This window comes from Oncorhynchus mykiss, chromosome 21 (assembly GCF_013265735.2).
Source record: "Oncorhynchus mykiss isolate Arlee chromosome 21, USDA_OmykA_1.1, whole genome shotgun sequence".
Lineage (NCBI taxonomy): Eukaryota > Metazoa > Chordata > Actinopteri > Salmoniformes > Salmonidae > Oncorhynchus > Oncorhynchus mykiss.
Window position 1 is genome coordinate 1,379,237 of NC_048585.1, and position 12,897 is coordinate 1,392,133.

Sequence of the window (12,897 nt, forward strand, 5' to 3'; positions counted from 1 at the left end):
AATTACTACATTGCTTTACAAAACAGACAGAGAGAGAGACGGAGACAGAGACAGAGAGGGAGAAAGAGACAGAGACAGAGAGGGAGAAAGAGACAGATGGAGAGACAGAGGGAGAGGCAGAGGGAGAGACAGAGGGAGAGGCAGAGGGAGAGACAGAGAGAGAGACAGAGGGAGAGAGAGGGAGAGACAGAGAGAGAGAGAGAGAGAGAGAGAGAGAGAGAGAGAGAGAGAGAGGGACAGAGAGACAGAGAGGGAGGGACAGAGAGAGAGGGAGGGACAGAGAGGGAGGGACAGAGAGAGACAGAGAGAGAGGGACAGAGAGACAGAGAGGGAGGGACAGAGAGAGAGGGAGGGACAGAGAGGGAGAGAGGGACAGAGAGACAGAGAGGGAGGGACAGAGAGGGAGAGAGGGACAGAGAGAGAGAGAGGGAGGGACAGAGAGAGACAGAGAGAGAGGGACAGAGAGACAGAGAGGGAGGGACAGACAGAGAGGGAGGGACAGAGAGGGAGAGAGGGACAGAGAGAGAGAGAGGGAGGGACAGAGAGGGAGGGACAGAGAGAGACAGAGAGAGAGGGACAGAGAGACAGAGAGGGAGGGACAGACAGAGAGGGAGGGACAGAGAGGGAGAGAGGGACAGAGAGACAGAGAGGGAGGGACAGAGAGATGAAGTCACCTCACAGAACCCTGCTCGGTCTTGACACTGAGCTCCATGCCAGGTAACAGAGAAGAGGAGATGACAGTGAAGAGGAGGTGTGCTGCAGGTGAGAAGTGGAGGGTGGGGCAATACAAATCAAAACATATAGAGACTGGGTGGACGGTGGGGGCTGACTGACTGGTACCTGAGCGACAGGTAGAGAGTATTAACCAGGTAAATGGGGCGTCAAGATTCTGTGTGTGTGTGTTTGTACAAGCAGCTGTGTGTGTGTGTGTGTGTTTGTACAAGCAGCCGTGTGTGTGTGTGTGCATGTGTGTGTGTGTGTGCGTGTGTGTGCGTGTGTGTGTGCTTGTGAGCGGTACGTGTGTGTATGCATGCGTGCATGTGTGCATATACGTATCTGTGTGTGTGTGTGTGTGTGTGTGTGTGTGTGTGTGTGTCACACCAGACTAATTAGATTGGGAGGCTCCAGGCTATATCTGCTACTCAATCTTTCATAAAACAGAAAAGAATCTGTCCAAGGCGGATGTGTCTTCCTTCAGCACTCTGATGCAGACGCACAGAGAACCACTAGCTCCATATTAGAACCTACGCACAGAGAACCTCTAGCTCCATATTAGAACCTACGCACAGAGAACCACTAGCTCCATATTAGAACCTACACACACAGAACCTCTAGCTCCATATTAGAACCTACGCACAGAGAACCTCTAGCTCCATATTAGAACCTACACACAGAGAACCTCGAGCTCCATATTAGAACCTACACACAGAGAACCTCTAGCTCCATATTAGAACCTACACACAGAGAACCTCGAGCTCCATATTAGAACCTACACACAGAGAACCTCGAGCTCCATATTAGAACCTACACACAGAGAACCTCTAGCTCCATATTAGAACCTTCACACAGAGAACCTCTAGCTCCATATTAGAACCTACGCACAGAGAACCTCTAGCTCCATATTAGAACCTACGCACAGAGAACCTCTAGCTCCATATTAGAACCCACACACAGAGAACCTCTAGCTCCATATTAGAACCTACACACAGAGAACCTCTAGCTCCATATTAGAACCTACGCACAGAGAACCTCTAGCTCCATATTAGAACCTACGCACAGAGAACCTCTAGCTCCATATTAGAACCTTCACACAGAGAACCTCTAGCTCCATATTAGAACCTTCTCACAGAGAACCTCGAGCTCCATATTAGAACCTACGCACAGAGAACCTCTAGCTCCATATTAGAACCTACACACAGAGAACCTCTAGCTCCATATTAGAACCTACACACAGAGAACCTCTAGCTCCATATTAGAACCTTCACACAGAGAACCTCTAGCTCCATATTAGAACCTACGCACAGAGAACCTCTAGCTCCATATTAGAACCTACACACAGAGAACCACTAGCTCCATATTAGAACCTACACACACAGAACCTCTAGCTCCATATTAGAACCTACACACAGAGAACCACTAGCTCCATATTAGAACCTACACACAGAGAACCTCTAGCTCCATATTAGAACCTACACACAGAGAACCACTAGCTCCATATTAGAACCTACACACAGAGAACCACTAGCTCCATATTAGAACCTACACACACAGAACCTCTAGCTCCATATTAGAACCTACACACAGAGAACCTCTAGCTCCATATTAGAACCTACACACAGAGAACCTCTAGCTCCATATTAGAACCTACACACAGAGAACCACTAGCTCCATATTAGAACCTTCACACAGAGAACCTCTAGCTCCATATTAGAACCTACGCACAGAGAACCTCTAGCTCCATATTAGAACCTACGCACAGAGAACCTCTAGCTCCATATTAGAACCTACACACAGAGAACCTCTAGCTCCATATTAGAACCTACACACAGAGAACCTCTAGCTCCATATTAGAACCTACGCACAGAGAACCTCTAGCTCCATATTAGAACCTACGCACAGAGAACCTCTAGCTCCATATTAGAACCTTCACACAGAGAACCTCTAGCTCCATATTAGAACCTTCTCACAGAGAACCTCGAGCTCCATATTAGAACCTACGCACAGAGAACCTCTAGCTCCATATTAGAACCTACACACAGAGAACCTCTAGCTCCATATTAGAACCTACACACAGAGAACCTCTAGCTCCATATTAGAACCTTCACACAGAGAACCTCTAGCTCCATATTAGAACCTACGCACAGAGAACCTCTAGCTCCATATTAGAACCTACGCACAGAGAACCACTAGCTCCATATTAGAACCTACACACACAGAACCTCTAGCTCCATATTAGAACCTACACACAGAGAACCACTAGCTCCATATTAGAACCTACACACAGAGAACCTCTAGCTCCATATTAGAACCTACACACAGAGAACCACTAGCTCCATATTAGAACCTACACACAGAGAACCACTAGCTCCATATTAGAACCTACACACACAGAACCTCTAGCTCCATATTAGAACCTACACACAGAGAACCTCTAGCTCCATATTAGAACCTACACACAGAGAACCTCTAGCTCCATATTAGAACCTACACACAGAGAACCACTAGCTCCATATTAGAACCTACACACAGAGAACCACTAGCTCCATATTAGAACCTACACACAGAGAACCACTAGCTCCATATTAGAACCTACACACAGAGAACCACTAGCTCCATATTAGAACCTACACACACAGAACCTCTAGCTCCATATTAGAACCTACACACAGAGAACCACTAGCTCCATATTAGAACCTACACACAGAGAACCTCTAGCTCCATATTAGAACCTACACACAGAGAACCACTAGCTCCATATTAGAACCTACACACAGAGAACCACTAGCTCCATATTAGAACCTACACACAGAGAACCACTAGCTCCATATTAGAACCTACACACAGAGAACCACTAGCTCCATATTAGAACCTACACACGGAGAACCTCTAGCTCCATATTAGAACCTACACACAGAGAACCACTAGCTCCATATTAGAACCTACACACGGAGAACCTCTAGCTCCATATTAGAACCTACACACGGAGAACCTCTAGCTCCATATTAGAACCTACACACAGAGAACCACTAGCTCCATATTAGAACCTACACACAGAACCACTAGCTCCATATTAGAACCTACACAGAGAACCACTAGCTCCATATTAGAACCTACACACAGAGAACCACTAGCTCCATATTAGAACCTACACACAGAGAACCACTAGCTCCATATTAGAACCTACACACAGAGAACCACTAGCTCCATATTAGAACCTACACAGAGAACCTCTAGCTCCATATTATAACCTACACACAGAGAACCACTAGCTCCATATTAGAACCTACACACAGAGAACCACTAGCTCCATATTAAATTTCAGAAAAAGGTTGTAGAGGCAGTCTCTCTGCTTACAGAAAGGCCTTGGACACATTAGGGATTGATAACACACACACACACACAAAAATCTACTTCCACACAACCCAACAATGGACAGTTAAACATCTGTTTATTTGATATGATACAACAAGCTGATTTAAGATTTGGAGCTACAGTGATTTACTGGAACACATTGAAATGAGTGACTAGCTACATGACACAGCCCAGCTCAGCCCAGCTATCAGGTAACCTGGTTCCCTCAAGGTCGCAGGTTACCCAGACAAAGCAGCCGATCAGGTAACCTGGTTCCATCAAGGTCTCAGGTTACCCAGACAAAGCAGCCGATCAGGTAACCTGGTTCCACAAGGTCTCAGGTTACCCAGACAAAGCAGACGATCAGGTAAACTGGTTCCATCAAGGTCTCAGGTTACCCAGACAAAGCAGTCCAGTTATCAGGTAACCTGGTTCCATCAAGGTCTCAGGTTACCCAGACAAAGCAGCCGATCAGGTAACCTGGTTCCATCAAGGTCTCAGGTTACCCAGACAAAGCAGCCAATCAGGTAACCTGGTTCCATCAAGGTCTCAGGTTACCCAGACAAAGCAGTCCAGTTATCAGGTAACCTGGTTCCATCAAGGTCTCAGGTTACCCAGACAAAGCAGCCGATCAGGTAACCTGGTTCCATCAAGGTCTCAGGTTACCCAGACAAAGCAGCCAATCAGGTAACGTGGTTCCCATCAAGGTCTCAGGTTACCCAGACAAAGCAGCCAATCAGGTAACCTGGTTCCATCAAGGTCTCAGGTTACCCAGACAAAGCAGTCCAGTTATCAGGTAACCTGGTTCCATCAAGGTCTCAGGTTACCCAGACAAAGCAGCCAATCAGGTAACCTGGTTCCATAAAGGTCTCAGGTTACCCAGACAAAGCAGCCAGACAGACTATTACCATTTAAAGTCTCACCATCACCGTGACAACAACCAAATACTCTGGGTGGGTGGTTTCCACTACGTAGTAAACAATGAGTGATTATAGAACCAGAGAGTGTTGTCTTAACAGTGTGTGTGTGTGTGTGTGTGTGTGTGTGTGTGTGTGTGTGTGTGTGTGTGTGTGTGTGTGTGTGTGTGTGTGTGTGTGTGTGTGTGTGTGTGTGTGTGTGTGTGTGTGTGTGTGTGTGAGAGAGAGAGAGAGAACAGGATAAATGATCAACAGTTTAGAGAGCTTCCTGTAGGCTGACTGAGAAATGAAAACAAATCCTCCATGAACCTTGACGCCCCCACATGTAGAGGGGGAGGACACCAAATCTCAAATCTACGCACGCACACATACACACACACACACACACACACACACACACACACACACACACACACACACACACAGCTCTGTGCCATACCACCAGGCGCTGCCTCCAACCAACAGACTCACCTGACGGGGGGGGGGGGGGGGGGGGGGGGGTCCTGGCTCCTCTGGCTGGTAGGTGAAATTACCTCCAGACACAAATCCTGGGTCTGTTTTAGCATTTTCCCCACTAATGGTTAATGTTAGGATTGGGGGAGGGGGAGCTGATCCTAGACCTGTACCTAGAGGAAAGTTATCACCCTCTGACTGGCAAGGCTAATCTAACCCTCCAACTGATAGGAATGTAAAATGCATCAGCATTTACAATCAATGCCGCGTAGGTCTTGGCTGGAAATAGGAGTGCAGAAAGCCTTGTACTAGACTAGAGACTAATAGACTACAAATAGACTAGAGACTAATAGACTACAACTAGACTAGAGACTAATAGACTACAACTAGACTAGAGACTAATAGACTACAACTAGACTAGAGACTAATAGACTACAACTAGACTAGAGACTAATAGACTACAACTAGACTAGAGACTAATAGACTACAACTAGACTAGAGACTAATAGACTACAACTAGACTAGAGACTAATAGACTACAACTAGACTAGAGACTAATAGACTACAACTAGACTAGAGACTAATAGACTACAACTAGACTAGAGACTAATAGACTACAACTAGACTAGAGACTAATAGACTACAAATAGACTAGAGACTAATAGACTACAACTAGACTAGAGACTAATAGACTACAAATAGACTAGAGACTAATAGACTACAAATAGACTAGAGACTAATAGACTACAAATAGACTAGAGACTAATAGACTACAACTAGACTAGAGACTAATAGACTACAAATAGACTAGAGACTAATAGACTACAAATAGACTAGAGACTAATAGACTACAAATAGACTAGAGACTAATAGACTACAACTAGACTAGAGAAACCACATGATGCAACTAGACTAGAGACTAATAGACTACAAATAGACTAGAGACTAATAGACTACAACTAGACTAGAGAAACCACATGATGCAACTAGACTAGAGACTAATAGACTACAAATAGACTAGAGACTAATAGACTACAAATAGACTAGAGACTAATAGACTACAACTAGACTAGAGACTAATAGACTACAACTAGACTAGAGACTAATAGACTACAACTAGACTAGAGAAACCACATGATGCAACTAGACTAGAGACTAATAGACTACAACTAGACTAGAGACTAATAGACTACAACTAGACTAGAGACTAATAGACTACAACTAGACTAGAGACTAATAGACTACAACTAGACTAGAGACTAATAGACTACAACTAGACTAGAGACTAATAGACCACAAATAGACTAGAGACTAATAGACTACAACTAGACTAGAGACTAATAGACTACAACTAGACTAGAGACTAATAGACTACAACTAGACTAGAGACTAATAGACTACAACTAGACTAGAGACTAATAGACTACAACTAGACTAGAGACTAATAGACTACAACTAGACTAGAGACTAATAGACTACAAATAGACTAGAGAAACCACATGATGCAACTAGACTAGAGAAACCACATGATGCAACTAGACTAGAGAAACCACATGATGCAACTAGACTAGAGAAACCACATGACGCAAATAGACTAGAGAAACCACATGATGCAACTAGAGAAACCACATGATGCAACTAGACTAGAGACTAATAGACTACAACTAGACTAGAGACTAATAGACTACAACTAGACTAGAGACTAATAGACTACAAATAGACTAGAGAAACCACATGATGCAACTAGACTAGAGAAACCACATGATGCAACTAGACTAGAGAAACCACATGATGCAACTAGACTAGAGAAACCACATGATGCAACTAGACTAGAGAAACCACATGATGCAACTAGACTAGAGAAACCACATGATGCAACTAGACTAGAGAAACCACATGATGCAACTAGAGAAACCACATGACGCAACTAGACTAGAGACTAATAGACTACAAATAGACTAGAGAAACCACATGATGCAACTAGACTAGAGACTAATAGACTAGAGAAACCACATGATGCAACTAGACTAGAGAAACCACATGATGCAACTAGACTAGAGAAACCACATGATGCAACTAGACTAGAGAAACCACATGATGCAACTAGACTAGAGAAACCACATGATGCAACTAGACTAGAGAAACCACATGATGCAACTAGACTAGAGAAACCACATGATGCAACTAGAGAAACCACATGACGCAACTAGACTAGAGAAGCCACATGATGCAACTAGACTAGAGAAACCACATGACACAACTAGAGAAACCACATAACGCACTAGACTAGAGAAACCACATGATGCAACTAGACTAGAGAAACCACATGACACAACTAGAGAAACCACATGACGCACTAGACTAGAGAAACCACATGATGCAACTAGACTAGAGAAACCACATGATGCAACTAGACTAGAGAAACCACATGATGCAAATAGACTAGAGAAACCACATGATGCAACTAGAGAAACCACATGACGCAAATAGACTAGAGAAACCACATGACGCAAATAGACTAGAGAAACCACATGACACAAATAGACTAGAGAAACCACATGATGCAAATAGACTAGAGAAACCACATGATGCAACTAGAGAAACCACATGATGCAAATAGACTAGAGAAACCACATGACACAAATAGACTAGAGAAACCACATGATGCAACTAGACTAGAGAAACCACATGACGCAAATAGACTAGAGAAACCACATGATGCAACTAGACTAGAGAAACCACATGATGCAACTAGACTAGAGAAACCACATGATGCACTAGACTAGAGAAACCACATGATGCAACTAGACTAGAGAAACCACATGATGCAACTAGACTAGAGAAACCACATGACGCAACTAGACTAGAGAAACCACATGATGCAACTAGACTAGAGAAACCACATGATGCAACTAGACTAGAGAAACCACATGATGCAACTAGACTAGAGAAACCACATGATGCAACTAGACTAGAGAAACCACATGATGCAACTAGACTAGAGAAACCACATGATGCAACTAGACTAGAGAAACCACATGATGCACTAGAGAAACCACATGATGCAACTAGAGAAACCACATGATGCAACTAGACTAGAGAAACCACATGATGCAACTAGACTAGAGAAACCACATGATGCAACTAGACTAGAGAAACCACATGATGCAACTAGACTAGAGAAACCACATGATGCAAATAGACTAGAGAAACCACATGATGCAACTAGAGAAACCACATGACGCAAATAGACTAGAGAAACCACATGATGCAAATAGACTAGAGAAACCACATGATGCAAATAGACTAGAGAAACCACATGATGCAACTAGAGAAACCACATGACGCAAATAGACTAGAGAAACCACATGACACAAATAGACTAGAGAAACCACATGATGCAAATAGACTAGAGAAACCACATGATGCAACTAGAGAAACCACATGATGCAACTAGAGAAACCACATGATGCAAATAGACTAGAGAAACCACATGACGCACTAGAGAAACCACATGATGCACTAGACTAGAGAAACCTCATGACGCAAATAGACTAGAGAAACCACATGATGCAACTAGACTAGAGAAACCACATGATGCAACTAGACTAGAGAAACCACATGACGCAACTAGAGAAACCACATGATGCAACTAGACTAGAGAAATCACATGACGCAACTAGACTAGAGAAACCTCATGACGCAAATAGACTAGAGAAACCACATGATGCAACTAGACTAGAGAAACCACATGATGCAACTAGACTAGAGAAACCACATGATGCACTAGACTAGAGAAACCACATGATGCAAATAGACTAGAGAAACCACATGACGCACTAGAGAAACCACATGATGCAACTAGACTACAAAACCACATGATGCAACTAGACTACAATGTTATTACCTCATACCCCAGCACATCAACTCAGTACTGGTACTTCCTGTATATAGCCATGTTATTATTGTCCCTCCTTAGTCCTCCCTCTCCTCTCTCTGTCCCGCAGTCCTTTCTCCTCCCCTCTCTGTCCTTCCTTAGTCCTCTCTCTCCTCTCTCTGTTCCTCAGTCCTCTCGCCTTCTCTCTCTGTCCCTCCTTAGTCCTCTCTCTGCCCCTCCTTAGTCCTCTCTCCGTCCCTCAGTCCTCTCTACGTTCCTCAGTCCTCTCTCCGTCCCTCAGTCCTCTCTCCATCCCTCAGTCCTCTCTCCTTCTCTCTCTGTCCCTCAGTCCTCTCTCCTTCCCTCTCTGTCCCTCCTTAGTCCTCTCTCTGTCCATCCTTAGTCCTCTCTCCTCTCTGTCCCTCCTTAGTCCTCTCTCTGTCCCTCCTTAGTCCTCTCTCCTCTCTCTGTCCCTCCTTAGGGACAGAGTCCTCTCTCCTTCCATCTGTCCCTCCTTAGTCCTCTCTCCTTCCATCTGTCCCTCCTTAGTCCTCTCTCCTTCCCTCTGTCCCTCCTTAGTCCTCTCTCTGTCCATTCCCTCCTTAGTCCTCTCTCTGTCCCTCCTTAGTCCTCTATCTGTCCCTCCTTAGTCCTCTCTCCTTCCCTCTGTCCCTCCTTAGTCCTCTCTCTGTCCCTCCTTAGTCCTCTCTCCTTCAATTTCCCTCTCTACTTCTCCCCCCCCCCCCCTCTCCTCTCTTTCTCTAGAAAGAGATCAAACATAAACACCATGGTTTGTCTCTCTGTCTGACACGTGAACCATCTCTGGCCTCTGCTTTTTACCCAGCAAGGCAAAGGGCCTGACGGGCGGTGCTTTGTTCTGAGTTCTACTCTCCATGGGCAGAGGGGATGGATGGAGGAGAGAGAACCACACACAGACAGAGAGAGAGACAGAACCACACACAGAGACAGAGAGAGAACCACACAGAGACAGAGAGAGAACCACACACAGAGACAGAACCACACACAGAGACAGAGAACCACACACAGACACAGAGAGAGAACCACACACAGACAGAGAGACTGAGAGACAGAGAGAGAACCACACACAGAGACAGAACCACACACCGAGACAGAGAACCACACACAGACAGAGAGACTGAGAGACAGAGAGAGAACCACACACACACAGACAGAGAGAGAGAACCACACACAGAGACAGAGAACCACACACAGAGACAAAGACACCGAGCAACAGAGAGACAAAGAGAGAACCACACACAGAGACAGAGAGACCAAGAGACAGCGAGAGAACCACACACAGAGACAGAGCGACAGAGAGAGAACCACACAGAGACAGAGAGACCGAGAGACAGAGAGGGAACCACACACAAAGACAGAGAGACAGAGAGAGAGAGAGAGCGAGAGACACAGAGAGAGTGTGGACGGTCAGTTCAGCTTGCTGTGTGTGTCTGAAGTTCCCTTGAGGCTGTTTACCCTCAGATAGACCCCTACCTTATCTGACCGTTCTTTCTCTCTCTCCCTCCCTCCCTCCCTCCCTCCCTCCCTCCCTCCCTCCCTCCCTCCCTCCCTCCCTCCCTCCCTCCCTCCCTCCGTCTCTCTCTCCCTCCCTCCCTCCCCCGACGTCTCTCTCTCCCTCCCTCCCTCTCTCCCTCGCTCTCTCCTTCCCTCCCTCTCTCTCTCCCCCCAACGTCTCTCTCAGATGAAGGATCTTCATGGCTCTCTCACATTCCTTCGCCCCTGGACGAGTCGCCCTGCCCAGCACACCTACACGTCATCAGCAGCAGGCAGGCCGGGATGGCACACAGCCAGGTAGCATGGCCAAACCAAAAGACAACTGAAGGGTAGTGGGAGAGTTAGTACTAACACCAATATAGGCTACCGTTGAAGAATGTTAGCAACTAACACAACTTCTGAACGCCATCGACTACCAGCTCCATTTCTGTGGATAACGGCCAAGAGAATGTGGGAGAAAACATGAGAGTACCAACAGAGAGAGAGATGAAGGGGAGGAAGAGGAGGAGCTAGAGAGAGCTGTAGCTGTTAGTCTACTGGTAGTGTTCTGTACCCTGTACCGTTATGAACACAATCCCCCTCATTCCAACCCCGTCAAACACACGGAGCATTAGAACGTGAACTAGGCCTACGCAGCGCCAGCCTGCCGTTGACTCACTGGAGGGAAAATGACTGCTTAAAACAACTAACAAAAAAACATTTTCACCCACTCAGCTGACCTTGTGGTAGAGAAGAGAAGAGTGCTGGCAGAGAGAATGAGAATGGGAAAGGGAAAGAGAGAGATGTAGCAGACAATGAGAGAGAGAGAGAGAGAGAGAGAGAGAGAGAAAGAGAGAGAGAGAAACAGAGAGAGAGAGAGAAACAGATAGAGAGAGAGAGAGAGAAACAGAGAGAGAGAGAGAGAGAGAGAGAGAGAGAGAGAGAGAGAGAGATGTAGCAGATAGATTTTGTCTTAGTAAAACATTTTTGTAAAAACAAACAGAGGGGGTAGATTATCCCGAGGGCAGAGAAGAGTGTGTGTGTGTGTGTGTGTGTAGTGACTGCTTATGAATATTATTCCTGCCCTTACTGGGGCCCCTGCCCTCCCTTGACACAACTTCACACACACACACACACACACACACACACACACAGATTATACACTAACACAATCTAAACCTCTCTGAGTTAGGCCGCCCCATCAGGGAGGTACACAGTGAAAACAAAATGGAGGGTTTCAATCAACATCAGGACTACTCATTTAAAGGGCATTGGGGATTCATGCCTGCACTCCAAGACTAAAAATAAACATTTGATCCTTTAAAAGGGGCAATCTAGTCATCCCCGCCACTTGCAAACAGCTGAGTGATTTATAAGTTACATTCTTCAAGAAACAACGGCACCTAATATATAAATAATTGAGATGTTTAAAAAACAATGAATGTACCAAACCCAGATTAACCCTTTAAAACAGTAGGTGATGTTTATAATGTCCCATCAGAACAGTGGGAGGTCCAGACTAGACAGTGATGTTTATAATGTCCCATCAGAACAGTGGGAGGTCCAGACATTACAGTGATGTTTATAATGTCCCATCAGAACAGTGGGAGGTCCAGACTAGACAGTGATGTTTATAATGTCCCATCAGAACAGTGGGAGGTCCAGACATTACAGTGATGTTTATAATGTCCCATCAGAACAGTGGGAGGTCCAGACTAGACAGTGATGTTTATAATGTCCCATCAGAACAGTGGGAGGTCCAGACTAGACAGTGATGTTTATAATGTCCCATCAGAACAGTGGGAGGTCCAGACTAGACAGTGATGTTTATAATGTCCCATCAGAACAGTGGGAGGTCCAGACTAGACAGTGATGTTTATAATGTCCCATCAGAACAGTGGGAGGTCCAGACTAGACAGTGATGTTTATAATGTCCCATCAGGACAGTGGGAGGTCCAGACTAGACAGTGATGTTTATAATGTCCCATCAGAACAATGGGAGGTCCAGACTAGACAGTGATGTTTATAATGTCCCATCAGAACAGTGGGAGGTCCAGACTAGACAGT

General features: G+C 45.3%; 1 protein-coding gene across 2 annotated transcripts in view; it reads right to left on the reverse strand.

The window, feature by feature from the left end:
• The window catches only part of LOC118942825 (fibroblast growth factor receptor substrate 2-like), an 83,189-nt gene that overhangs the window by 16,008 nt on the left and 54,284 nt on the right, over window positions 1-12,897 (reverse strand). The window contains exon 1 of one of the 2 annotated variants that reach the window (XM_036956564.1): window positions 675-913. The exons of the other annotated variant lie outside the window; for it this stretch is intronic. The gene's annotated coding sequence lies outside the window, so the exon portion shown is untranslated. Of the gene's footprint in view, window positions 1-674; window positions 914-12,897 lie in introns of those variants that run through there. 2 annotated transcript variants of the gene reach the window in all.